The sequence below is a fragment of the Alexandromys fortis genome, unplaced genomic scaffold, assembly GCF_014885135.2.
Source record: "Alexandromys fortis isolate MF-2015 unplaced genomic scaffold, M_Fortis_MF-2015_v1.1 scaffold_18, whole genome shotgun sequence".
Classification (NCBI taxonomy): Eukaryota; Metazoa; Chordata; class Mammalia; order Rodentia; family Cricetidae; genus Alexandromys; species Alexandromys fortis.
This window is the reverse complement of record NW_026067897.1, coordinates 5,586,327-5,611,841: the sequence shown is the minus strand read 5'-3', so window position 1 is coordinate 5,611,841 and position 25,515 is coordinate 5,586,327. Positions and strand designations below refer to the sequence as shown.

General features: G+C 47.5%; 1 protein-coding gene across 2 annotated transcripts in view; it reads right to left on the bottom strand.

Annotated features, from left to right (window-relative positions):
* LOC126516013 (translation initiation factor IF-2-like) overlaps positions 1–25,515 on the bottom strand; it is a 101,947-nt gene that overhangs the window by 20,154 nt on the left and 56,278 nt on the right. For both annotated transcript variants that reach the window (XR_007595990.1, XR_007595989.1), the window contains exon 2: positions 11,982–12,192. The gene's annotated coding sequence lies outside the window, so the exon portion shown is untranslated. The remainder of the gene's footprint in view (positions 1–11,981; positions 12,193–25,515) is intronic.

The window sequence follows — 25,515 nt, the reverse complement described above, 5'->3', positions numbered from 1 at the left end:
GGACTCAGGCTGGAAGCTGAAGATCAGCTTGCCTTGGGCAGACAGGGAAGGGAGTGGGCGTGGCTTGTCTCTTAAAGGGACAGGACACACCTTTACACCAGGTACAGGCTTCAGTCCTGCCTAGCTTCAAGACCTCTTCGGCTTTGCCAGTGTCAAAAACAGAGCAACTGGTCGATTGTTTTCCAGTGTAAATCTGAACAGTTTTCATGGACACTAACCAATAACACTAATCACTGCTTCCAGGGCTAGCCTTCCCAGTTCCTGAAAGTGGGCTGCCTCGTGGAAGGCCTTCCTAGTTATTCCCACAAATCCAGTAGAGCGTTAGTGACCTGGGTCTCTTAGTGCTAAGCTGGGGGCAGTGGAACCACTGAACGGGGCCACTCCATGGGCAGGAAGGCTTATTGGGGATCAAACTGCCAGGGCTATGGGGGGAGAGGAGAGAAAGAGCCCTAAAGTATCGGAAAATCAAGGAAAAGATTTTATATGACAGTCAACAGGGAGTCTTCAAGCTGTGTCAGGCTAGGCTGACCAGGAACCGGATGCCCTTGCGAGAAGTGGTTGACCTTCGAGGGGTGGATTAAGGGAAGTTCCTGGTAAAGAGAACCCTACCTTAGGCTTCTGTTTACTGAGCCAAAGTCTTGTTTAGGCCATTGGGGGTGGAGGGGTGGACCTACATTAGCCAGCAGAAACACATGTGAGTACAGAGATGGTGTGAGGTGAACGGGAGATGGGCAGGCTTGGGGCATTTCAAGGGTAGGGAAGCCGCGTTTGGGGGCTCACTTTTGCAGACACGGCATTCTAGAGGCCAAATAGGGAGAACTGTGCTGAGTTCTAGGCCAGCCAGGACACCAGAGAAAACTCCTTCTCAAACTCCCCCCTCCTGCCAAAAAATGACAATGGTAACAATAACGGTTCAACACATAATCTCAGAACTCAGGGGGTAAAACAGGATGATTCCATCAAATTTCAATGGCAGCCTGGGCAGAATGACACCTTGTCTCTACCCCTCATGGAGGAGAGTGTCTTAGTCAGGGTTTCTATCGCTGTGCAGAGACACGATTATGGCAGCTCTCAGAAAGGATAACATCCAACTGGGACAGCCTTTCATCACGGTAGGAAGCATGTGACATGCAGACAGACACAGTGCTGGAGAAGTGGCTTAGAGTTCTACATTCAGACCTGTAGGCCACGGGAAGAGAGAGTGGCACTGGGCCTGGCTTGAGAGCTTTAAAACCTCAAAGCCCATTCCCAGTGACACACTTCCCCCAAGGCCACACCCACTCAAGGCCACGCCTCCTAATGGTGTCACTTCCTGTGAACCTATGGGGGCTAATTATATTCAAACCACCACAGAAGGTAACAGAAGACACCAAAGGGGGAAAAGGCTTGGGTCTGAATTACTCCTTGACACCAGGGTTAATGTCCTCCTCATGCTCTCAAAGTAGAGGTAGGCTCAGTAACATGAGGTGGCCTGTCACCAGCCCTGCCCTGAGCAGCGCAGAGGTTTTCTTCCCTCCTCCTCATTTTATTAATTTTAAACATTTATTCTTATTTTATATGCGTTAGTGTTTGGCCTGTATGTGTGTCTGCTGGATTCCCCGAACTGGAGCTCAGAGAGTCGTGAGCTGCCGTGTGGGTTCTCTGGAAGAACAGCCAGGACTCTTCACTGCTGAGCCGTCTCTCTAGACCCTTTCTTTTTACTTTAAAAAAAAATATTTATTTTTGGGGCACACAGACCACGACTCACATGTGAGGGGCAGGGGACAACTTGTGGGATTTTTGTTATAACCCTCCTCCACTGTAGTCTGGAAACAGTTTTGATGGCAAGTACTCATACCTGTTGAGCCAATCGAATGGACCCGAGGTTTGTTGTTGTGGTTGAGGATGAGGGTGGCAGGACGGACACACACGCACGCAAGTACCGGTGTGCTGGTGTGGAGGCCGGCTGTCAAGCACCTCCCTCTACCACTAATTCCCTTGAGACGGACTCTCTCACTGACCTTGGAGCTCGGCTGGCAGTAAGCAAGTTCCAGTTCTTTATCTTTAGCCATCGTGCCCAGCTTAAAAACAAATTAATTTTAAAGAGTAACGTTGAGAGAGTCAGGGCATTGCAGCAGTTGGATGCCACATCCATTCCCAGAACCCAAATCTCCTGGGACTCAGCTAAAGTGTGGCAATGACCACAGTCGCAGAGGGGTTGGCCAGGATCAACGCATCCTGTCTCCTGATTGGCTGCCACTCCCCTCTGGCCAAGAAGCTGTGTCTTACGGGTCAGCCTCCCGTGCGGAGAAATAAGGAACGCTCTCGACCTAGTCAGTTAGCTCACAAACATGTAAGGAGGATGGTGTCTAGCACAAGAGCTAAAAGCTGGAAAGAGGTCTTCAAGGAAACCAAATAAGATGCCAGTGAGCCCAGGACAAAGTTCCCACATCTCATGATGGGCACTTTTACCATGATTTTTTTAAAAAAATGTATAACTAGGGACTTTAAGAGAAATTGAGACAGCCAGGAGCTGTGCTGCATGCCTGTAATCTCTGCGTTTGGGAGGCAGAGTCAGGAGTTCAAAGTCATCCTTGCCTATGGTGAGTGGGAGACCACAGTGAGCTAAACGAGCCTATGTTGAAGAGGAAGGAGGAGGAGGAGGAAAGAAAAAACCGGGAGTGTGGAAGCCAAGGAGAAGGATCGCTTGCTGAAGGGGAAAACATTAGGAAATTTAAGAATGGTCAACAATGATCGCAGCAAGAGCTGGCCCCTGGGAAGTAGCGGGAGGAGTCAAGCCACAGTGGAGGGGTGAGGAGAGATATGGCAGTCTGGCTGTGAAGAAGACAAGGTCTTGAGTGGCCTGAGGAAGAAATGGCTGAGATTTTTCTTTCCAAAAGAGCTTCAGGTTTAGGTAAGAAGAACTGGGGAGGGATAAGAGGTGTGCATCCTTCAGCAGCCAAGGTCCAATTACCGGCTCTTTGATCATTATCTCAGTTCAGGGTCTGCACAGGGATTCCCAGAGCTCCAAATTCCAGTCATCGCTAGAGGGGATCCCTGTGGCTGTGGGAAGAGAGGGGCAGCTTACCCGAAATAGACAACTGTGCTTCTCTGGGAATGGTATGTCCCGGAAGGCCCTGCAGTTCCTGGAATCCAAAGCAACGGTCTCTGTGCCGTGAAGGGGAGAAGATGCAGAGGTAGACAGACACTGGCTCTAGAGAGCAAAGCGGCAAACACAAAACAGGCTTGTCTGACTTTCAGTGACCTTGTGCAGCGCACAACGCCTGTCTGCGCTCTATGCACTACCGTACAGTTCCCGAGCTTCGGGCAAGGGGCTGGAGGTTGAAACACACAGAGAGACAGGGACAGGGACACGGACCTCTAGTCACTGGTAAGAAGCCCTCTATTTAATAGCACCATGGAGGCTTATAAACCCAACAGTCAGGTGGGCCAACAGGTGAAAACCTTATCCTCTGATCCTCAAGGCCAAGGCAACATGTGCTTGTGCTCCTGAAGCAGAGCTGGTAAACAACTTTGACACAGCTTTCAGTAAACTCAAATCAGAAGGAAAGTAAAGATCTCTAGCAGGGAAGAGCAGCTGGAGGCCAGGCCTCCAAATGGTCCCAACAACCTTGGGGGCCAAGGGAGGGGTCACTGTCTCAGCGAGCAATTCCCAGACACCTGTGTGAAGAAAGCTAACTATGGCGAATGATAGTGAGAAAGAGAGAAAGCCTAAGGGTGAGGCGTCCACGGCAGAGGCCAGCCAGGGTCAGCCAGAGACTGAAAGAGAAGAGGAAAGAGCAGGAGAGTCACTTTTCTGTGCGAAGTGGGTGGTGACCCACCTTTGAGGTTGAAGGGCAGTGAGAGGAGAGGCTTAAAAGTGTGGGAATATGAACAGAACACACGCGGGCTGTGGTGGAGCTGAAGGATCTTTGCAGGCCAACTAGCTGGCATTCGTTACACAACAGTCGGCCCCAGAGCAGGGCTTCCTCCATCCTGCTAAGTGTTTTGAGTCCATAAGAAGAGGCTGGAGAGGAAGTTCAGCTGGTACCTAACTTCAGTTCCCAGGTATGATAGCAAGAACTTGAAATCTCAGTGCTGAAGGCGGTAGAGACAGGTGTTCCCCTTTCTGATATGTCAGATGAGAGGCCCATCCCTGTTCCCCAAAACAAGGTGGATGTAAAGTACTGCAGATTGTCAGTCCTCTGGCCTAGACACACAGTGCACTTGTACACACACACACACACACACAAAAGCACAGAGAAAACCTCGCCCTGGATAGCAGCTATTCCGAGGGCATAGGGTTCCCAGGGGAGGGAGGAGTGATGATGCCATAAGGTACAAAGAGCCGCTTGCCTGTGTGTACACGGTTCCAATCACACCCTGTCCTCTGAACCTAATTAAAATAATTTAACTTAGATAAGTTTGCATGTTTAAGCCCCCCCAGTGTGACTGTCTAAATGAGAGATGTCCCCGTCATACTGGGTATTTGAACTCTGGTTGGTGGCACTGTCAGGGGACGTTGAAGACGCGTGGCCTCACTGGAGGACTTTGAGGGTTTGATAGCCTCCCCCCACTTCCAGATCTCTGCTTATGGCTGAGACGTGAGCTCTCAGCTTGCCACCAGCCTTCCTCACCAGGACCGATTCTTATCTCTCTGGAACCGTAAGTCCAAATAAACTTTCTCAAGCTGCCTTGGTCATAGTGTTTTATCACAGCCATGAAAAGCCTCCTGGTCTTTCAGCAGCAAAAGTCCATCCCATGCTTCTTTTGTTGAAGCCACCATGAGTGGTTTTGCCTACCTGTTCCTAAGAGTTTAGATGTGTATATACCGTGTATCCTCTACTAGATGGTGAGACCGAATCCCAGCACCCAGCATGAGGGCTGCTCAACGTTAAGTGACGGCTGGAACCCTAACAGTCATTCTACACCCAACCCTAAAGTTGATTTACTGGAAAAACTTTTACTGACCCAAATGGTTAAACTCAATTGTCAACTTGCATCTAAAATAACCTGGGGGACGGGCCTCTGGGCATGCCTATGTGGGCTTATTCTGACTAAATGTACTGACGGGGAAAGACACATCACTGCAGGCAGAACCATTCCCTGGCCTGGGGTCTTAGACCGTGTCCGTCTCTCTCCTCGACTGCAGATGCAGTGAACCAGTGACTTCAAGCACGGCCACTGTGGTTTCCCCAGAATAACGGGCTGGACCCGCAAGACTATGCACAAAACAAACCTGTCTTAAGCTGTTTTTGTCGGTTTTTAAGAACACAGCAACAGAAAAAGCAAGGAATAAAGCCAACTACGAGCATGCCCAGAAGACGACAGTAACTGCCTGAGGGTCTTTGTGGTGCTTGCATGTGAGTATTTCGCTCGCTGCTTATACATCTGTGCCGCCATTCTTAAAAAGTCGGGAAGAGGGCATCAGATCCCTGAAACTGGAGTTGTACATGGTCGTGAGCCGCCATGTGGGCACTGGGATTTGTGGGTCCAGTCCGTGTGGCACTTCACACTGTGATCCATGTGTGTCTTGGTCGGTGTTTCTATTGCTGCGATGAAACACCGTGACCAAAGAGCGAACCGGGGAAGAAAGGGTTTATTTGGTTTGCATTTCCACATCACTGGCCATTGCCGAAGGAAGTCAGGACAGGAACTCAAACACAAGAGGAACCTGGAAGCAGGAGCTGACACAGAGGCCATGGAGGCTGCTGCTTACTGGATTGCAGGGATGGTGCCACCCACAGTGGGCTGGACCCTCCCCATCAATCACTAATCATGAAAATGCCTGACAGCTTTGTCGACAGCCCGATCTCACGGAGGCATCTTCTCAATTGAGTCTCTTCCCCTTAGATGACTTCAGCTTGTGTCAAGTTGATACAAAGCTGCTCTCTCTCTCTCTCTCTCTCTCTCTCTCTCTCTCTCTCTCTCTCTCTCTCTCTCTCTCTCTCTCGTGTTTGTGTGTGTGTTAGTACTCGTAGGCTTCTTTGCTCCAGGTATGTACCCTACCACTGAACTACATTCCCAGCTCCTGCTTCTACCACACTGTTTGTGTTCTTGACCTCTTCCCCTACCTGACGACAGCTGGCTGTAGACTGACCTCTCCCCTACCTGATGACAGCCGGCTGTAGACCGACCTCTGAAGATGGGATCTCAGTAAGTGAAGTGATGTAAAGTGGACTCCTGCTGTGCAATGGAAGAAACTCACCAGCACACGTATAACACATCAAACTATGGTCTTTTGGCCGAAGAAGAAAATAAATAACAGAGACAAACGTATGTATGTCCTTCACAAAGAAACAAAACTGTAATGTAAGAGTCGGGCGTTTGATTTTATTTCTTTTAAACCAAAATTATTTTTAAAAAAACTTTTATATTTTTTTAAACCAAAATGAATAATAGGATTTTTTGTTTGTTAGTTAGTTTGCTTTTGAGACAGGGTCTCACAATATAAATAACTCTGCCTGGCCTGGAAGTCATATAGACCTGGCTGGTCTCCATAAAGATCTGCCTACTTCCTGAGTGCTGTGATTAAAGGCTGCATGCCCATGACCCCTACAACAGAATCAGAAAGATTTTATAAACAAATTAGGAAGTAAACATACTAGAACTATAAAGCCGTTCAGGGGCCGGGGCTTTAGCTCAGTGGGTAGAGTGTTTGTCTGCTGTGCACAGAGCCCTGAGTTCACCCCAGCATGGGCCTCTGATTTCAGCACTTGGAAGGTAGAGAAGGCTCAGGAGTTCAAGGCCAGCCTGGAAACCTCAAAAAATAAAATCAAACTGCTCATAAAACCAAATAAAATAATTCACTGGCTATAATTTCAGTGCTGTAAAAATCACCGACTCTCCTTTTCCTTGATGCAATTGTTTTTCCAAGTAAATGAGGACAGACTGATATGACCTGAGTGTGGTCCAACCTGGGCAAATGCAACGGCTGTGGAGCTCTCTTTCCCAGGGAGCTCCTCCGCTAATTCCCCAGGGAGCATCTCTACCAATTTTGCATTAACTATGACAGCAGAGTCCCCTGCAAAGCTGTTAGGCATGTATCTCGGGTGGCAGACTGCTTGCCTTCTATAAACAAAGCAGGATACCCCCGCCACCTCATTAAACTGGGGTCTACAGCACACATGTGTATGACCCCAGTTCTCGGGACTACAGCACACATGTGTATGACCCCAGCTCTCAGGAAAGGTGGAGTCAAGAAAACCACATGCTCAGGGTTTTCTTCAACTGTGTTGCAAATCTGAGACCAGCCTGTGCTATATGAGACCCTGACAAAAACAAAACAAAAAACAACAACAAAATAAAACTTAGTTTCAAACTCCCTACACTGGTGCCCTAGAATAACACATGGCAAATATCTCAGATCTTGTCCCTGAATGCATGACTATGTCTGAGTTCCTCACGCTGCTTCCTCTTCAGCCGCCTCAGAAGTTAGAGGTCAGTCCTGGACAAACAAACTGAAGCAGAAGTTTATTGTAGCATGATTAATAAAAACCCAGAGACAGAAATTGGGATTCAACCTGAAGGTCAGAAAAGCAAAACAACCAGCCACCTACTCTCACCTCTGCCTCAGTCTGAAATGGTGATCCTGCCTCCAGGAGTCTCAGAATGAGACTGTGTCTGAGAGCTGTCTCCACCCATTTTATGTTTCTCTTTAGGGCTGGGATTAAAGGTGTGCACCACTACCACCTGGTTTCTATGGAAAACTAGTGGGGTTACTGGGATTTAAGGTGTGTGCCACCACTGCCTGGTCTGTAAGGCTGACCAGTGTGGCTGTTTTACTCTCTGAACTTCAGGCAAGCTTTATTAAAATACAAACAAAATATAGCAACATCCAATCTTCAGACAGCCCAGGGCAATCAGGGAAAAGCGCCTGTGCAGACAGGCCAGGCAACAGCACATGACCGAGCGCATCTTAAGGCACTCGGAAACCTTTCTGTTGCAGGGAGACAGGGGAGGGCAAGGTGTCTGCTGTCTAAGTTGGTGGGCACGGGAATGGAGCATTACCTGATAAGGCACTTTGGGGTCAGGACCTGGCACTCAGTTTTGGTGACCACAAGTGTGACCAGGCTGGCTTTCTAAAGGTGGGATGGCCAAGTTCTGAGAAGATAAACTCTGTGGTCACACTCAACAGCAGCAGCAAAGATGTTCCCAAGGGTCGGAGATGCAAGTCAGAGTTCAGTCTGCCTGTCCCAGGGAAATAAATACAAAAATTCTCTGCACAACAAGCAGAATGGTTCTTTCCCCTTTTCTTTTTCCTTTGTTTTGTTTGGAGATTCTAATTATATAATTCAGACTGACCTGAATCTCGCTGTCCAACCTATGCTAGCCTCAAACTGAAAATCTTTCTGTCTCAAACTGGGAGTGCTGGCACATACATAGGCAGAGGCAGGAGGATCTCTGTGAGTTTGAAGCCAGTCTTCTCTACATAGCAAGTCCTAGGACGGTCAGAGCCACATTAGAGAGACCCTGTTTCGAAACACAAAAGACGGAGAGAGTGGGGGAGAGAGGGAAGAGGGAGAGAAGGGAGGGGGGAAGAAACAGAGGGGAGAGGAAGAGTGGGGGAGGGATGGAGGGAGGGAAGAAATTTTGCTACCGCAGGCCCCTCAGTGCTGGGAGTACATGCACACACTGCCACACCAATCTTGAATAATCAATGATCAAATAAACTTACTGACTCTTGGTGACATATTTTGCAGCAGTCAGAAGACAACCTGCAGGAGTTAATTATCTCCCAGGTCATGCAGGCTCTCAGATCACACTTGGTTCATCAAGCTTGGCAGCCAGTGCCCTCACCCGCTGAGCTATCTCACTGGCCTGGAAGTCGGAGTCCTCAGACATGTTATAACCCAGAGTTTCCCAGCTTGCAGATGGTACCTATTAGTGGTTTTCAAAACCCGCCCCGAGAGTCACGACTAGCATTTAGAAAACAACTAACTGGAACTGAGCAGAAAAATACCTGAGTACATTTAGTAGGGGTATTGTCTGATGTTCTTTCTACGTGCTTACATGTGCCTGCACGAACGCATTCCAGCTCGCACACACTGTGTGGTTATGTGAAGTGTTGGCTGTGCGTTGTGGTCAAAGGCTTGAGCACCATGATCTCGCCTAATTGGCGGTCTTCCCTGCAGCCCAACGTTTCTCTCCGACTCTCTGCCCATAGGATGCGGTACTTCCTGCTCCCTCGACAGAGAATGACTTTGTTCTCCCTGCCCACCTGGAGGCTCGCCCCTTAATGACACATCTGAGCCAATCTAGACGTCTGCACGTCCTGCTCCTCTCCCTCCTGATTAACTGCAGCATTGTGCCCCTGAAAGGAGTGTGGTTTAGTGGTTGTGTGTCAAGCTGACAAGGGCAGGATGCCCCAGGTACCTTTCACTCTGAACTAAAAGAGTCTGTTTCCAAAGAGTAAGAATTGTGTTGTTGCCAGGATCTCACACGATGCCTCCAGCTCACAATAAATAATCTATAAATAAGGTCACAGTGGGAATTTTATATAACGAGATAGGAACGGTATCCATACACAGAGAAAAGGCAAAGTGAGGCACATACATGTAGAACATGCTCCCATTGTGTGTTCATTAGTGAGAGTGCATGTATGCATTGCATCACAAAGAGCATCTCTGAACAGTACAAAGGAACTTGGCGTGGTGGTACCCACTACGCCTGACCTGGTAGGAAGAAACAGGGGGGATCAGAGTTCAAGGTCATCCCTGGCAACTACGTACCAATCAGTCGTGAGACCAGCTTGAACTACATCAAGGGGGAGAAACAAATGAAATTTGTTAACGATTGTGGTCACCTGTAACCAGGGGAAAAAAAAAAAAGACTAGTGTTTCACTGGGACTTCTTGATTTCTGTGCCGTATGCAAGGGCTGTATCGCACTGAAATTAATTAAATTAATTAATATTGCTCTGAAATATTTTACAGGGAATGTATATTTTAAGAAGACAAGATTTATGGCTTCCAAATATCCCATAATATAAAAGTAAATACGCAGTTACTTTTATTGACTGGTTAAAAAATGGAGAGAACCTTTATTGTCTATAATGCTTAAATCTATCCTTTCCCTGATTTGACAGCATCTCGGGTGTGCTGGTATTTCTAATTCCAGCCCTTGGGAACCTGAAGATGAAGGATTTCCATAACTTTGAGGCCAACCTATGTTACACAGTGAGACCTTGTCTCAAAAAACAAACAGGTGGGCAGTGGAGGCACCAGTCTTTAATAGCAGCACTCCGAGAGGCAGAGAAGCAGGGATCTCCAGGTTCAAGGCCAGCCTGGCCTACATAGTAAGTTCCAGGGCAGGCAGGGATACACAGAGAAACCGTGTCTCTAAAACTTAAAAGAATAGTAATAAAATAAAAATAAAACAAGACACCAAGAACAAAACAAAAACAAACACAAAACAAATCAACCAACCAAACAACACCCACATAAGAGGGGGCTAGAGAGATGGCATGGTGATTAGGAGCATGTACTCCTTTTCAGAGCTCAGTTCTTAGCACCCCACCCAGTGGCTCACAACTGCAGTAGCTCCACCTCCAGGAGCCCCACCTCCGGCCTCTGTGGGCACTGCTTTCACAAGCAGACACAACCCCCACACAACTAAAAAGAACAAAAATAACGGGCTGGGGAGTTGGCTCGGCGATTAACAGCATTTGTTCTTGCAGAGGACCTCAGTTCCATTCCCAGCACCCGCGTGGCGGCTCACGGCCATCCCTAACTCCAGTTATGGGAGATCTGAAGCCCTCACCTGACCTTGCAGTCGTCAGACAGACACGTGAATAAAGCATTCATCCACATAAAGTATATAAACCTTTAAAAAACAATAATAACATCAAAACTAATTTTTATAAAATCGAGCGAACAGAGAGTATGGCCTCTGAGCCAGGCTTGGCGGTGCGGGCCTGTCACCTTCGCTAGCGTGGAGGCAACAGGAGAATCTTGAGATCAAGGCCTACGCTGATGGGCGAGTTTAAGGGCAGCTTAAGCAACGTTGCAAGATCTTGTCTCAAAATTTAAACACTATGAAAAAAAAAACAAAACAAACAAAACAACACAAAAAAAAGGTGAAGACAAAGTTCAGCACAGCATTCTTGCCTAGAGCACCAGAGGCCCCATGTCTATTTTTAAAAGTCGCATCTTTCTCTTACTAAGATCAATCCAGGTAAAAGAAGGGTGTGAGGGGGGAGAAACTTCATTTTCTAAATAAGCACCCCATCATAAAGTACACCCCAGGTCCTCATGCAAGCCTGGCTGACCACTAAGTCCGCTTAGTCCAAGGCCAGGGTAACAAAGAACCATGTAGGTTAATTTTGCAACTGCTTGCAACAGGATGCTTCTGCCAGTCCTCTGGCTGGGCACTGCGAACTCCTCGCCTCATCAGAACTGCCTTTTATTAAGCCTAATATTCAGAGGGAAAAGAACTGCTGATTATGGGCCTGAGTTCCCATGGCAACAGTAAAACAGATGCCAAAGTAGCTGTAGCACCGAGGAAAATAATACACTAATAATAGGTAGTCCTGTGGATCCTTTTAATGAGACAGCTCACTGAGAGCCAGCTGTGTCTGCATGTTAGGACAAGGATGACTGTGGAGATCTTCAGACTTTCAAAGCCCAGATAATCCGTCTTTGTTAGTCACAGAATGACTCTGGGTCAAACCACTCTTATGGCTAATGTAGATATATCGTCCTGCTTTAAGGACTGACCACCCTCCTGCCCCCTCTAGTGCTCACGGGGACCTGGAGGGTGAGCTGTCTCCAGCATCGCACATCCACTGCCACAGGCGCGAGCCACACGTGAACGCACAGGGGACAGCCCCCTTCTGCTGTGCTCCCGTCTCTCTGCTGGGAGTGGATTAGTAATTCCCGATAGGGAGCCTTGAGGTGAGCCCTTCTTGTTCGCTTTCTGAACACAGACTCCTCAGTGTGCAGGGACTTCCATCCCAAACACCACAGAGACGTGTGGCTGAAATGACAGAAACAGTTTCCTTACTGTGACAGAGCCTGGAAGTCCAGGTCCGCGGTGTCCGTGGGGGTGGTTTCTTCTCAAGGGTCTGTCCTCAGCTTTCAGACAGCCATCCTCTCCCTCTGCTGTGTTTGTCTACCAGAAGGCTCCTGAAGCTTCAGACCATCACAGCGAACCCGGGGTGCCGTGCCCGGAGCTTAACTTGATGTGACGCCAAAGGACACACAACTCTCACCATCTAGGGACAAAGACATCCAAAGGCGGTTAGCAAAGCAGTCTGGACACCAGAGGAAAGACAGGGACCACTGCCGCTGATGGTTAACTTGGCAGCAGGGATGACAGGGCCTTTAGAACAGGGAAGAGGGGGGAGTTCCTGAAAGCACAAAGACTGAGCGGGCCTCCGTCCTATTTAAAACACGCTCCTGCGGTGGTTTGCATAAGAATGGCCCCTGCCGGGCAGTGGTAGCACACACTTTAAATCCCAGCATTCCGGCAGGGGCAGAGGCAAGTGGACCTCTGTGAGTTCAAGGCCAGCCTAGTCTACAGAGCGGATTCCAGGACAGGCTCCAAAGCTACACAGAGAAACCCTGTCTCAAAAAACTAAAAACAAAACACAACAACAACAACAAAAAGAATGCTTCCTCCCCTCCTCCCTCCCCCATATATTTGAATAGTCTCCAGGGAGTGGCACTATTTGAGAAGGGTTAGAAAGTAAGGCCTTGCTGGAGGAGATAAGTCACTGGGCTGAGCTTACCAGCCCCAGTCTGGGTCCCCTCCCCCGACCTGCAGATCAGGATGTAAAGCTCTCAGCTAGTGTTCCAGAGCCACACGCCCTGCCGTGATAAAGCACTAACCCTTTGAAACTGTGAGCAAGGCCCGGTTAAAGCTTTCTTTCACAGGAGTTGCCTTGATGGTGGTGTCTCTTCACGGCAGTAGAACACTGACTGAAAGACTTCTCCAGTGCTTTTAGAATAAAGTCTGACTTTTTTTTTCAGATTTTATTTTATTTTTAATTGAGGTGACAAATGTGTAGCCTTAAATTTACCATCTTAACACAAAGGAAAAAAAATTTGAGACAGGGTCTTAGAATTCACTCTGTAGACCAGGCTGGCCTTGAACTCAGAGATCTGTCTGCCTCTGCCTCCCCAGTGCTGGGAGTAAAGTTATATGCCACCATACTCAAACTTTTAAAAAAGGGTTTTATTACTATTTATTATTATTATTATTATGCATGTAGGGACAGTGACATTACAATATATATATGGAACTCAGAGGACCATTTAAAGGAGTATGCTCTCTTCTCTCACTGTGTGGTACCCAAGGATGGACTTCATGGTGTTAGGTTTGGCAGCACTTTTACCTGCTGAGCCATCTCACTAGCTTCCCTTTTAATTGTGTGTGTGTGTGCATGAATGTGTGTGTGTGCATGAATGTGTGTGTGTGCATGAATGTGTGTGTGTGTGTGCATATGTGTTTGCTAGCCTGTGGTGAGGAGTGAATCTAAGACTTCATATGTCTTAGGCACATGCTCTATTACCAGCTTACATTCCCAGCTTGATCTTAACCATGGGGCAAGATGTTACATATTTATGTCTCTATTTGTATATGGGAATGCTTTTCAAGGCCAGAGGAAGGTTGTCTCCTACCACATGGGTCCAGGAGGTCCTGCTCAGGCCACAACACCAGGTGGCCAACACCCTTTGCCTACTGAGCTGTCTAGATGGCCTACACACTACACTCTCAAGCTGGCCTCAAACTGGGGCTCCTCCTGCCTCTCTCCTGAATGCTGGGGTTCAGGTATGTGCCACCACACCTGAGAGAATCCTTTTTAGGGCTGCATAAATTTTGGATTTTAGCATTGTGCATGTCCTTACCTTAGCACAGGCCTGAATTAAACCCTAGCAACACATATGTGCGGATGTGGGTGAGTTGGTCGATGGTCACCTAGAGTTTGTGAAGGCCTGTGTTCAATTCTCAGCCCTGCATACATGGTAAATGCCTGTAACCTCAATATGGAAGGAAGGAAAAGCAAGAATTCAAGGCCATCATCAGCTACATACAGAGTTCAAGAACAGCCTGGGGTGCATTAGCTACTGTCAGAGAATGGTCCTTGGCTTTTTCCTTCCCAGCATTACTCAAGTCTGAGGAGCCACTGGTAGCTGGCTCGTAGGACAACGGCATACAGTGGTAACAGAAAGTAGCTGTGGTTTCTTCCCCACCTAATCGTGTACTGAGTATGTGGGCTGGCTACTTTATGTCGATTTGACACAAATCAGTCGCTTGGGGAAGGGAACCTCAGCTGAGAAAATGCCCCCACCAACAGGTCTGTGGGCAAGCCTGTGGTCATTTTCCTGACTGATGAACGATGTGGAAGGGCCCAGCTCACTGTGGGTGTTGGGCCTGAGCTGGTGGGCCTGGGTGCTGAAGAAGGCAGGTTGAGCAAGCCATGAGGAGTGTAAGTGGCCTTCTTCCCTGGCTCCTGTACCAGCTCAAATCTCAACACTTCTGCCCTGACCCCCTGCAGTGATGGACTGCGTTGTGGAGCTGGGAGCTGAATGGAACCCTCTCTTCCTCGGGTTGCCCATGGTCAGAGCAACAGACCCCTCACTGAGACAGGAAGGAAAGGCGAGCTGGCACCAGGCCAGGAAACGCCTGGTCTAAGCAGCTGTTTGCAGACTGCACACTTAGCACAGTCACAACCAAGTCTCCCCTGAACATTGAAAAAACACTAACTAAAAGACTAGAGCTGGCCGGGTGGTGGCAGTGGGGCGGTGGTGGTGCACGTCTTTAATCCCAGCACTCGGGGAATCAGAGGCAGGCGGAGTTCCGGGACAGCTAGGGCTACACAGAGAAACCCTGTCTCAAAAGACAAACAAACAAACAAAAAAGTACAACTGGTAAAACCTAAGCCAAGACAACCGAAGCGTGCTGAGAGTGAGAGAAATAGTCTCCCAGGGGCAAGGCCACCAGTCAGCTATCCAGAACTAAACAATAACATACAGATAACACCATACAGACTGAGCAGGCTATATTTAAATGTATGTGTGTGTACATATATGTAGGCAATAACAACTGGTGAAAAACAGAGGCCATGGATTTGAAAGCAAGCAAGGAGGTGTATATGGGGAGTTTAGTGGAAGAAAAGGGAAGGGAGAAATTATTATAATTTCAACCATTAAAAAAATTAAGCCAAGGGGCTGGAGAGATGGCTCAGTGGTTAAGAGCATTGCCTGCTCTTCCAAAGGTCCTGAGTTCAATTCCCGGCATCCACATGGTGGCTCACAACCATCTGTATTGAAGTCTGGTGCCCTCTTCTGGCCTGCAGGCATATCGTAGAAAGAATATTGCATATGTAATAAATAAATAAATATAAAAAAAATTAAGCCAAGTGAAGAAGTAACACAAGCTACATAAATCCTAATGCAGTCTCATAAGGAGCTCACACAAAGCAATGACAATATAAATTATTGCCAGGAGGTGGTGGCGCACACCTTTAACCCCAGCACTCAGGAGGCAGAGGCAGGCGGATCTCTGGGAGTTCGAGGCCAGCCTGGTCTACAAGAGCTAGTTCCAGGACAGGCTCCAAAGCTACAGAGAAACCCTGTCTAAAAAAAAAAAAAACCAGGACACTAAACCGCAAGGACACAAGACCGGAGAGGAACTCCCCCATGTGTCACGTAATTAAAACACTACAGAAACAAAACAAAGTGTCCTGAAAGCAGTAGGAGGGAAACAGAGTAGGAGGCAGGTTCATTAGGGTGTAACAGATGACTCCAGTGAACCCCGTAAGCCAGAGGGCTTGGAATGATGTATGTCAAGTTCTGAAAGATAGCAACTGCCAGCCCAGAATAGTAATCCAAGCAAAGCTATCTGTCATAATTAAAGGAAAACTAAGCGTTCTCCATGATAAAAATAGATGAGAGGAATTTATAGCCATAAAGATAGCTCTGCGGGAGATAGAAGGGACTCTACAGACTGATGAGAAAAACAAATCACTTACAAAGCAGGCCAGAGGGAAGACAAAGCCATGCTACAGCCATGTCAGCCAAGGAGGGGCCTCAAAACCAACAGGGGGCAAGAGTCAACACACAACTTTCTTTACCTGAGAATTTATTTCATTTTTTTTTTGTCTGCTTTTTGTTTTGTTTTGTTTTCGAGATAGGGTTTCTCTGTGTAACAGTCTTGGCTATTCTGGAACTAGTTCTGTAGACCAGGCTGGCCTCGAATTAACAGAGATTTGCCTGCTTCTGCCCCCCAAGTGCTGGGATTAAAGTGTGAGCCACCACTGCACGACAACTTTCAATAATAATTCTGAACACCAATTGTCAGTTTCAAACACCTATGCCATCCCCAGTCCGCTCTCTCTGCCTCCAGCCTGTGGATCAGATATAAGCTCTCAACTGCTGCTCCAGCACCACGCCTGCCTGTGTGCCAACACACTCCCTGCCATGGTGATCATGAACTAACCCCTGAAACTGAAGCAAGCTCCCAATTAAATGCTCTCCTTTATAATCAGCCTTAGTCATGGTGTTTCATCACAGCAATAGAAAACAGTAACTAAGGCACAGGTCATCCTGACCGAAAATGGAGAGATATCTGAATGAAATGACACCAGAGATCAAATGGATTGGACGTCTACAGTACATCCTATTCAAACACTGCAGAATACATGTTTCCCAGAGCACAAAGCATCCCACGGAACTTTTTCTAAAATAGATCATATTTTAGGTCACAAAGTAACTCTTAAGAAATATAGGAAACCTGAAATAATTCCTTGTAGTCTATCTGATAACATGGAATAAGACTGTAGATCTGCAAGAGAAGCCCTAGAACATAAGACAAACGTGGAGATTAAACAACACACTATTGAACAACTAATGATTCTTTGAAAAAAAATCAAGAAGGAAATAAAGACATTCCTAGAAACAAATGAAAATAAAACATATAAAAACTCATGGGACTCAGTGAAAGCAGTCATGAGGGAAATTAATAGCTCTAAGTGCCTAAAAATTAGAGAGATCTCAAATGAATAATGATATACCTTACAACTGTAAAAAATAACTAAGAAACAAAATAGAGAGAAAAAAAGGACAGGAAGAAAGAAGAGGGGTTGGAGAAATTGCTCAGTGGTTAAGCACATTTGCTGCTCTTGCAGAGGACCTGGGTTCAGTTCCCAGCACCCACTTAGTAGTTCACAACCGTCTGTGACTCCATTTCCAGAGACCTGACGCCTTCTTCTCACCTTCATGCCAGGCACACATGTGATGTACATACATACACGCAAGCACAGCATTCATACACATAAGAGATAAAGATAAAAGATGACCTGGAAGAAGGCTTTTGATAGAATGTTGAAAGGCAATTCTCGTGCTTTCTCATTGGTTACAGATAAAGCATGTTAACTTTTTAGGGATTGTAATACTACAATTTTGACAAAAACAGAAGACTTTTTTGTTTTAAAATAAATTGTGACTTGCTAGCAGACTGCAGGGTTCAGGTTAAGTTGTCACTACAGTGAAAAGTCATTGAGAAGATATAAGTGCTGGCTATAAAAGTCTGAGCCATAATTAAAAAATAGTCTGAGTTACTTTTTTTTAGTTTTGGACAATATGGTTCCCAGCTATCAAATTTATGTGTCTTTTTTAACAATAATTTGTTTCAAATCTGAGTTGAAAGATTACATCGCCTAGTTTTGCAATGTTGGAATTTTTAAGATTACTTGAGAGATTTTTCTTCTTTAAAATTTTTTTAGATTTATTTTATGTATATGAATGTTTCACCCAAATGTATGTATGTGCAACATGCACTCACCTGGTACCACAGATGTCAGAGAGTGGTGCAGCCCTGGAAAGGGCATTATGGGTAAGCCACCCTGTGGGTGCTGGGAACCAGACTTGGGTTCTCTGCAAGACCAAGTGCTCTTAACTGCTGAGCCATCTCTCCAACCCTGATAAAAAGACTTTTCATTTGATTATCATTTTTCTCCATTTGTCTGCATGGCCACAATTTCCCCCATCGGGATGGCAAATTTTCATATTGGCTTGAAGAAAGAAAGAGGAACAGACACTATACATTTAGTATTTTAATATGGTAGCCTAATAGTTTCTGCCTGAAAGCTATGGGACTAAGTAGAGAACAGATGAGTTAAAATTTTACTGAGTTCTGCTCTTCGTACTCCTTTGAACTCCCTTCCTTACTTTTTCTTGAACAACCAAACGCTAGTGCCTTTTGGCTCTGGAGACTCAGGTCTGCCCCTCCGCCTTCTGAGTGCTGGAATAGCACGTGCCACCACACAGCCTGGGCCACTCTATCTATCTGTCTGTCTGTCTGTCTATCCATCTATTTTTGTTTTATGTGCCCTGGTGTTTTACCTGCATGTATGCCTATGTGAGGGTGTTGGGTTCCTTGGAACTAGAGTTACAGACAGTTGTGAACTGCCATGCGGGTTCTGGACACTGAGCACAGGTCCTCTGGAAGAACAGTTGGTGCTCTTAATTCTCTTGCAGAGACATCTTAAAAAAAAAATGGTTGTCACTGGATGGTGGCGGTGCAGGTCTTTAATCCCAGCATTCAGGAGGCAGAGGCAGGTGGATCTCTGTGAGTTCGAGGCTAGCCTGGTCTGCAGAGTTCGTTCCAGGATGGGCTCCAAAGCTACAGAAAACCCTGTCTCGAAACACTCCCCCCCCCAAAAAAAAAGAAAGAGAAAAAAGAAGTGGTTAAAATGTTCAACACAAACACAGTTATTCCACTAAACAAGGCTCTGTTTGCTAAAGAAAGAATTCCTTTCCAAGTAGGTAGCGGTACCATCTTTAATCCTAGAATGCTAGAGACAGAGACTACTAGAGAAACCACACCCGTCAAAAGGCAGAGAACATTGATCATGGAGTGCTGAGCCCCAGCTGAGAGAAAGGTCTACAACACAACTCCCACGGCTACAGTTCGGGGGAACAGCATGGAAGGGGGAGCCAGACCACCAGGAAGTCTGCTGTGAGATTTTATCTCCTAGACATGACAGCAGGCTTCACTCACGAGACCTCAACATTATGGCTACTTAAAGAAGACCAGAAGACATATGACACCTACAGACATGCTAACACGGTGCGGGGGAGTCCCGGGGAACCCCACCCCTAAACAAAGAGCCACCGGCAGTAATGAATGCTGAGAGCAAGAAAAATAATCTCCTAAAAGCCCCATCACACCCTGTACCTTGTTGAGAATCATAGGGCAAAAGGTATCAATATTACAGGTGCAGAAAATAAGACAGTAAGATTATTCTTAAAGATTTCATAGGCACCAGCTCCTTCCTCAGCCATGCAGCCATGGGGCACGGGGGCAGCAGGCAGCCGGGGGTGACACTGCCGTTTCTAATAAACCAATCCTGGAAATAATCCAAGCGACTTCCCATAAAGGGTGGCAAATAAACTGTTCTATCACTGCATGCTAGTGTCTCACGGAGGAGAGGGAGAGGGAGGGAGGGAGGGAGGGAGGGAGGGAGGGAGAGAGAGAGAGAGAGAGAGAGAGAGAGAGAGAGAGAGAGAGAGAGCGCGCACAAATGGGGAAGCTCTCTCTCTCTCTCTCTCTCTCTCTCTCTCTCTCTCTCTCTCTCTCTCTCTCTCTCTCTCTTCACAGTGATATGAAAGATTTCCAAGATAGATTAGGTAGAAAAGCAAGGCACAGAGCAGTTCTGTGTTCCTCTTCGGAAGCAAAGAGATGCAAGATACTATATATACATAGAGTTAATTTGCTTATATTTGTAAACAAAACCCTGGAAGGATAAGAAATAGAATTGGGGCAGGTTTGGAGGTGCGTGCCTGTGACCCCAGCACACTCAGAAGGAATAGAATTGAGGCAGGTTTGGAGGTGCGTGCCTGTGACCCCAGCACACTCAGAAGGAATAGGATGGGGACAGGTTTGGAGGTGCGTGCCTGTGCCCCAGCACACTCAGAAGGAATAGAATTGAGGCAGGTTTGGAGGTGCGTGCCTGTAATCCCAACACACTCAGACGGCTGAGAGAGTTCAAGGCCAGACTGGGTTATTAGCAAGTTCCAGGCCAGTATGGACTATTTTGATTCTGCCTAAAAACAAACACACAAACAAAACAACAGCCCCGGAAAGAAGGCTGGGAGATGGCCAAACAGGGAAGGGTTCTTGTTCTGCAAGCTCGAGGACCTGATTTTGAATCCCCAGACCCCAGGTGTGGACTGTGTGCCTGTAACCCTATGGGTGGGATGGGGGAAGAGACAGGAGGATCTCTGCAGCTTGTGGGCTCCAGGCTAGCTGTGGGCTCAGTGGGGCAAGCAGAGTATGGGGCAGGATGCATTCTCGTCTGGCCTCTGTGTGTGAGCGTGGATGTACACGTGTGTATCACCACATACACACACATACACAAATAACATTGTTAAAGAGAAAAAACAGAGATACAGACTTTGTTTCTCAGAAGAAGGGACAGGAACAATCTAGATGATGTTCTCATTCATATATGCAACCTCATTACCCTGTTACAGCAAATCGGAGGTAAATCGTTCCCACCTTACAGCTAGCGACTTGTTGCTGGATTTTAGCCTCCCATTGCCTCTCAAGTCCACACTACTGCACCCTTCAAACCAGCCCTTGAGCAAACACGGGCTCCAGGGCTTCAGACTCGGGATCAGACAAGTGGCATCACTGTTAGAAAAAGCAGGCTCCAGCCAAGTGTCTTTTAAGGTGTCTCTGACACAGGGCGCCGGGGCTTGGCTGACACTTGAGTTTATCTGTTCCTCTGTTGGTTTCCTGGCTTGCCCGATGTCTGTTTTGGAGGCAGTGAGGGGAGGAGGGGATGGAAACATGATCTGCTTTATGTGGTACACGTAGTTCCCTGGGACAACGCCTTATTTTATTGTCTCGAGACTTTGGAAGTTCGGAGTGGTTGTTGTGCTAGCTCTCGGACACCGTGTCCAAGTGGGCGAGCGATAATGGGCCGTGAAAGCAAAGGGAAGGGAAGCCCCCTCCTGGGGGTCAGGAAGCACTAGACACTAATTGGGAATCCTGGATTTTGCTGGCTGCAGAAGGTGTTGGTAGCTAGTTAAGTTAGACTACTTCAGATTACTGGGTGGTCCAGATCTTTTGTTAACCCGTTATGACCCTTATTCCTGTCATGTGGGAAGTAAAACTAGATTTATTTTCTATGTGGAAATTTACAGGCTTTGAATCACTCAGAGCAGTCAGATTCTAAAGTTTTTTGTTTTGGTTTGTTTTTTTTTCTTTGCATTTGTTTTTGAGACAGAGCCTCACACTCTAGCCCAGGCTGACCTGGAACTCCTGAAAATCCTTGGGAGAAGCTTCCAGAGGCTGGGATTACAGGAAAGAGCCACCATGGCAGGCTGCAACCACGATCTCACAGCTGTTATTTCTGTATAAAACCGGAGTGGTAAGGCTGCAGAGATGAACAGCTCAGCTGGCAAAGTGCCAGCCTCGCAACTGTGGGGCTGGATCCCCAGGACCTACGTAAAACAAAGTCCGGGTGTGATGGTACAGTCTTCACAGCGCTAGGGATCTAGACAGGTGGATCCCTGCACCACGTGGCCAGCCTAGCTCAGTTCGTGAGCCCCAGGTCCCAGTAAGAGACCTTCTTTCAGAAAGTAAAATGGAGGACTGGAGAGATGGCTCAGCAGTCAGGAGCACCAGCTGCTCTTACAGAGAACGCGGGTTCAGTACCTAGCACCCACATGATAACACACAACCATCTGTAACTCCGGGTCCAGAGGATCGGTGCCCTCTTCTGGCCTCCATGGACACCAGGCACACATGTAGTGCACACACATGCAGGGAAACACTCAGACACATACAATAAAAACATAGAATATTTAAAAAGTGAGGTGGATTGAAGAAATGACACCTAGCCGAGCGGTGGTGGCCCATGGAGGCAGAGGCAGGTGGATCTCTGTGAGTTCAAGCCCAGCCTGGTCTACCAAGCAGTTCCAGGGACAACCTGGACTGTTACATGGAGAAAGAAACTCTGCCTCAAAAAAAAAAAAAAAAAAAAAAAAAACCCAAGGTTGATCTCTGGCTTCAATATACATGAGCACATACATTCTCTCTCTCTCTCTCTCTCTCTCTCACACACACACACACACACACACACACTCTTACACACACACACTCTCTCTCTTACACACACAGAGGCACACGCATACACATACACTCCCATACACACAAGCACACACATTCTCACACACACACTCTCTCATACAAACACAATACACACACATATACACGCACACATACAAACACATGCACATATATTCTCTCGCACATTTACACACACAAACACACAGGCATACACATACACTCACACACACACGCGCAGACATGCTCACATACACACACTCTTACACACATGTACACACACACATATACACAGAGTGGTGATGCAGAGAGGTTCGGTTCAGAGCTCTTTCAAAGCATGTGTCGGGATGTGTTGTGTGTCCTGAGGGGGGGGCTCCTGTGGAACTCGGCTAACAGCTTTAGGGAATCCTTTCTTTCTACCATGTGGGTTCTCAGGATCAAACTCAGGTCATGAGGGTTTGTACAACAGGTGATTTTTTTTTTAAGTTTTTTTTTTTTTTTCCTACAGAGCCATCCTGTAGACTCTTTAGAAAGAACTGGGTGGCAGGTGTCAAGAAGAGGGGTAGCCTCAAGTACCGCAGGAAAAAGTGAACGTCCTTGGATTACAGATTATTTCCTCTCTTGATTTAATCTGGGACACTGGCTTGCCACATGGACAGCTGGGGCCTGGGGAGAGCCATTATCCTGAAAAAAAAATATATAGCTCTGAATGTTATAATCGTGAATGTTGAAATCCTAAATTTGTTTTTCAGGTAAGAGCTTATGTGGCCCAAGGCTGGCCTTGAACTCCTGGTCCTCCCGCCTCCACCTACTACGTTCCAGAATTACAGCTGTGTGCCCCACACTCAGATATCACACGATGAAGAGAGGACTTATGTGAAGCACATTAAAAACATGACACAACACTCCATAGGCCACTTGACTTTACATAACACATCTCTGCGAGCATAAACATCCAGGCCTAGCAACAGCCCTCACACGGATACAACAGTTTGGAAAGATAAACGGTGTTCATAAAGAAATGGGTCCAAAATTGAAAAGCATAGGGAGTCATGGCTGGGGCCGTCTGAGCCTGTTGCAGACCCTGAGATGCTGTGGGCAGAGGCTGGGAACGCAGCAGCTGAGTGAGGAGCACTTGCCTATCTAGCATGAAGCTCCAGGCTAGAATCCCAAACCACCGGGGAGGGGAGGGGTGTCCAAACCTGGTATGAGTCACTCCCACACAGGCAGCTCTTCAAGGAGCCAAATCCAACGGCCTTAGAACCAGAAAAGCCAAGCATGCAACTCTCAGCCTGAGGTTGAAAGCGCTTCCGCTCCCAGAGACCAGCTCTCCGTTCTGTGTCTGTTTTTTCCAAGGCCCTGGATTAAACAGTAGGCGACACGAGGCTGTCCCGTCTCTGCTTCAGATGCCCACACTAATGTCCACACTAGGCTTCTATCCCACATCAACCCAAAATGCATTCAGCCCCGCCCCCAGAGCTTGGCTTTCTGCCCCTCTTTTATACCTTTTAAAAAAATAGAATTGTATGTTTGGGCATGTTTGCCTCCCAGGGTTTTAATCTTTTAGGATTGTAATTATTTATGGCATAACCTCACACGGTAGCACGTGTTGGCCTTGGATTCACCACCCTGCTGCCTTAGCCCAAGGGCTGGAGTTGCTGGTACTCTCCGGGGATTTGAGCGTTTGGCATTAGTGAAGTCGGGACTATGTCCCTTGGCACCGTTACTACTTAGCTCTAATCCCTGAGGCTTCCCCAGCTGGCAAAAATGAAGAAACGGATCCAGGAGCTCCTCTCAAAACTGGCGGTTTTCGTCCTACCACGTCTCACAATGCCGCGCCCACACAGACCACGGCCCTAATCCCACCTGAGAATCTTTATCCTGGTCTCGGGAGTACAGCAGCCTTCTCAGCCGCCCCAAGTCCCTCTGGAACCAAACCTGGGGTTGCTGTAGCTCTCGAGACCTCTCCCGGGCTCGTCACAGATGGCGTTCATGACACTAACCAGGTCTTAGAGGCCGGAACTCCCCTCTGCAGTCTGAAGGAGGAGTGGCGTTGTGATCCACATCACACAAAAGAGACTTGGCGCTGGAGTGGGCAGCACAAGCCCCGGTCACCATCACAGCACCAAGCTTCGTGTCCCCGGCCGTCCAGACGGCTCAGGGAGGAGAGCTGTTTACTGCCCAGCTGATCCCTGGAAGCTACATGGTGGAAGAAGAGCGCCAACTCCACAACGGCGACCTCTGACCTCCACATACGCGCTGTGGCATGTGTGTACCCGCTCCAATAACAATAATAAAACATTTACATTGCCATCCCATGTTTTGTTTTCATGTCAGTCTTAATGAGATAGATTCCATACGCCATGTAATTTAATTACTTAACCTATACCTGCCGCTATTATTTTTAGTGTTTCTCCGTTTTGAATACAAATGCCGTCACAATAATTTCAGGACATTTTCATTAATTAATTACCCATCTGTTGCCTGCAGTGTGTAATCAGCTGTCCTGTCCATTAGACAAGCTGGATTATGGGGCGTGTGGGCTTTGTGGCTGGCATCTTTCACGTGGCGCGGTGTCTTGTGGGCCCGCCCACGTTGCCGGAAGTGCCGGCACTTCATTCCTTTGTGCTGAGCCATGCCCCTGCATAGTGTTGCACTGTTTGTCTGCTCCTCAGTGGACGGTGAATTTCACCATGTAAATGGAGAAACTGATCATATAATTAGGTTGGGGGTTGGGGCCATGGAAAACCTGGTGCCCTTCGCACTCGCTTCGGTACTTACTCCATTAAACAGACACATTGGGCTTCATAATTTGTTTCTTTTTCCCCCTTGGTGGTGCATAGAGGCAAATGTGTGTGCACGTGTGTACAAGTGTACGTGCTCATGCTTGAATGGAGACTGGCGGAGGCCACCAGGTTCACCTTACTCCCCTGAGACAGTTTCTCGTTGCACTGAAGCTAGACCGGCAACCAGCAGTGAGCTTCCTGTCTCTACCCTCTGCAGTACCAGCTGCAGAGGTACAGTGGCCACGTGAAGCTGCCTGTGTGGGCGCTGGGATCGGGCTTCGGGTCTTCACGTTTATGCAGCACGCATTCTTACCTACAGAGCCGTCTCTCTAGCCTCTGAGGCCCGGCACGTAAAAATGCAGATTCATATCTGCTTTCACAACACAATGGCCTAAGAAAGTTTGCAAACAGGAATGAAGCTTGGAAACGCAGTGGGGCTGGGCCACCTTTCTGGGTACCTGAGATTGTTACTTGAGGGCTTGTCCACTCCTGAAGAAAAAAAGAAACACTTCAACGGTGAAAGAATTCAGTTTTAAAAATCACTGTAGAAAGCAGCAGTGGCGGCTGGCCCCCTTCTCAGATAGTCTCTCTCTTTCTCCCCCTCCTCTCTCTCTCTCTCTCTCTCTCTCTCTCTCTCTCTCTCTCTCTCTCTCTCCCTCTCTCTCCCTCTT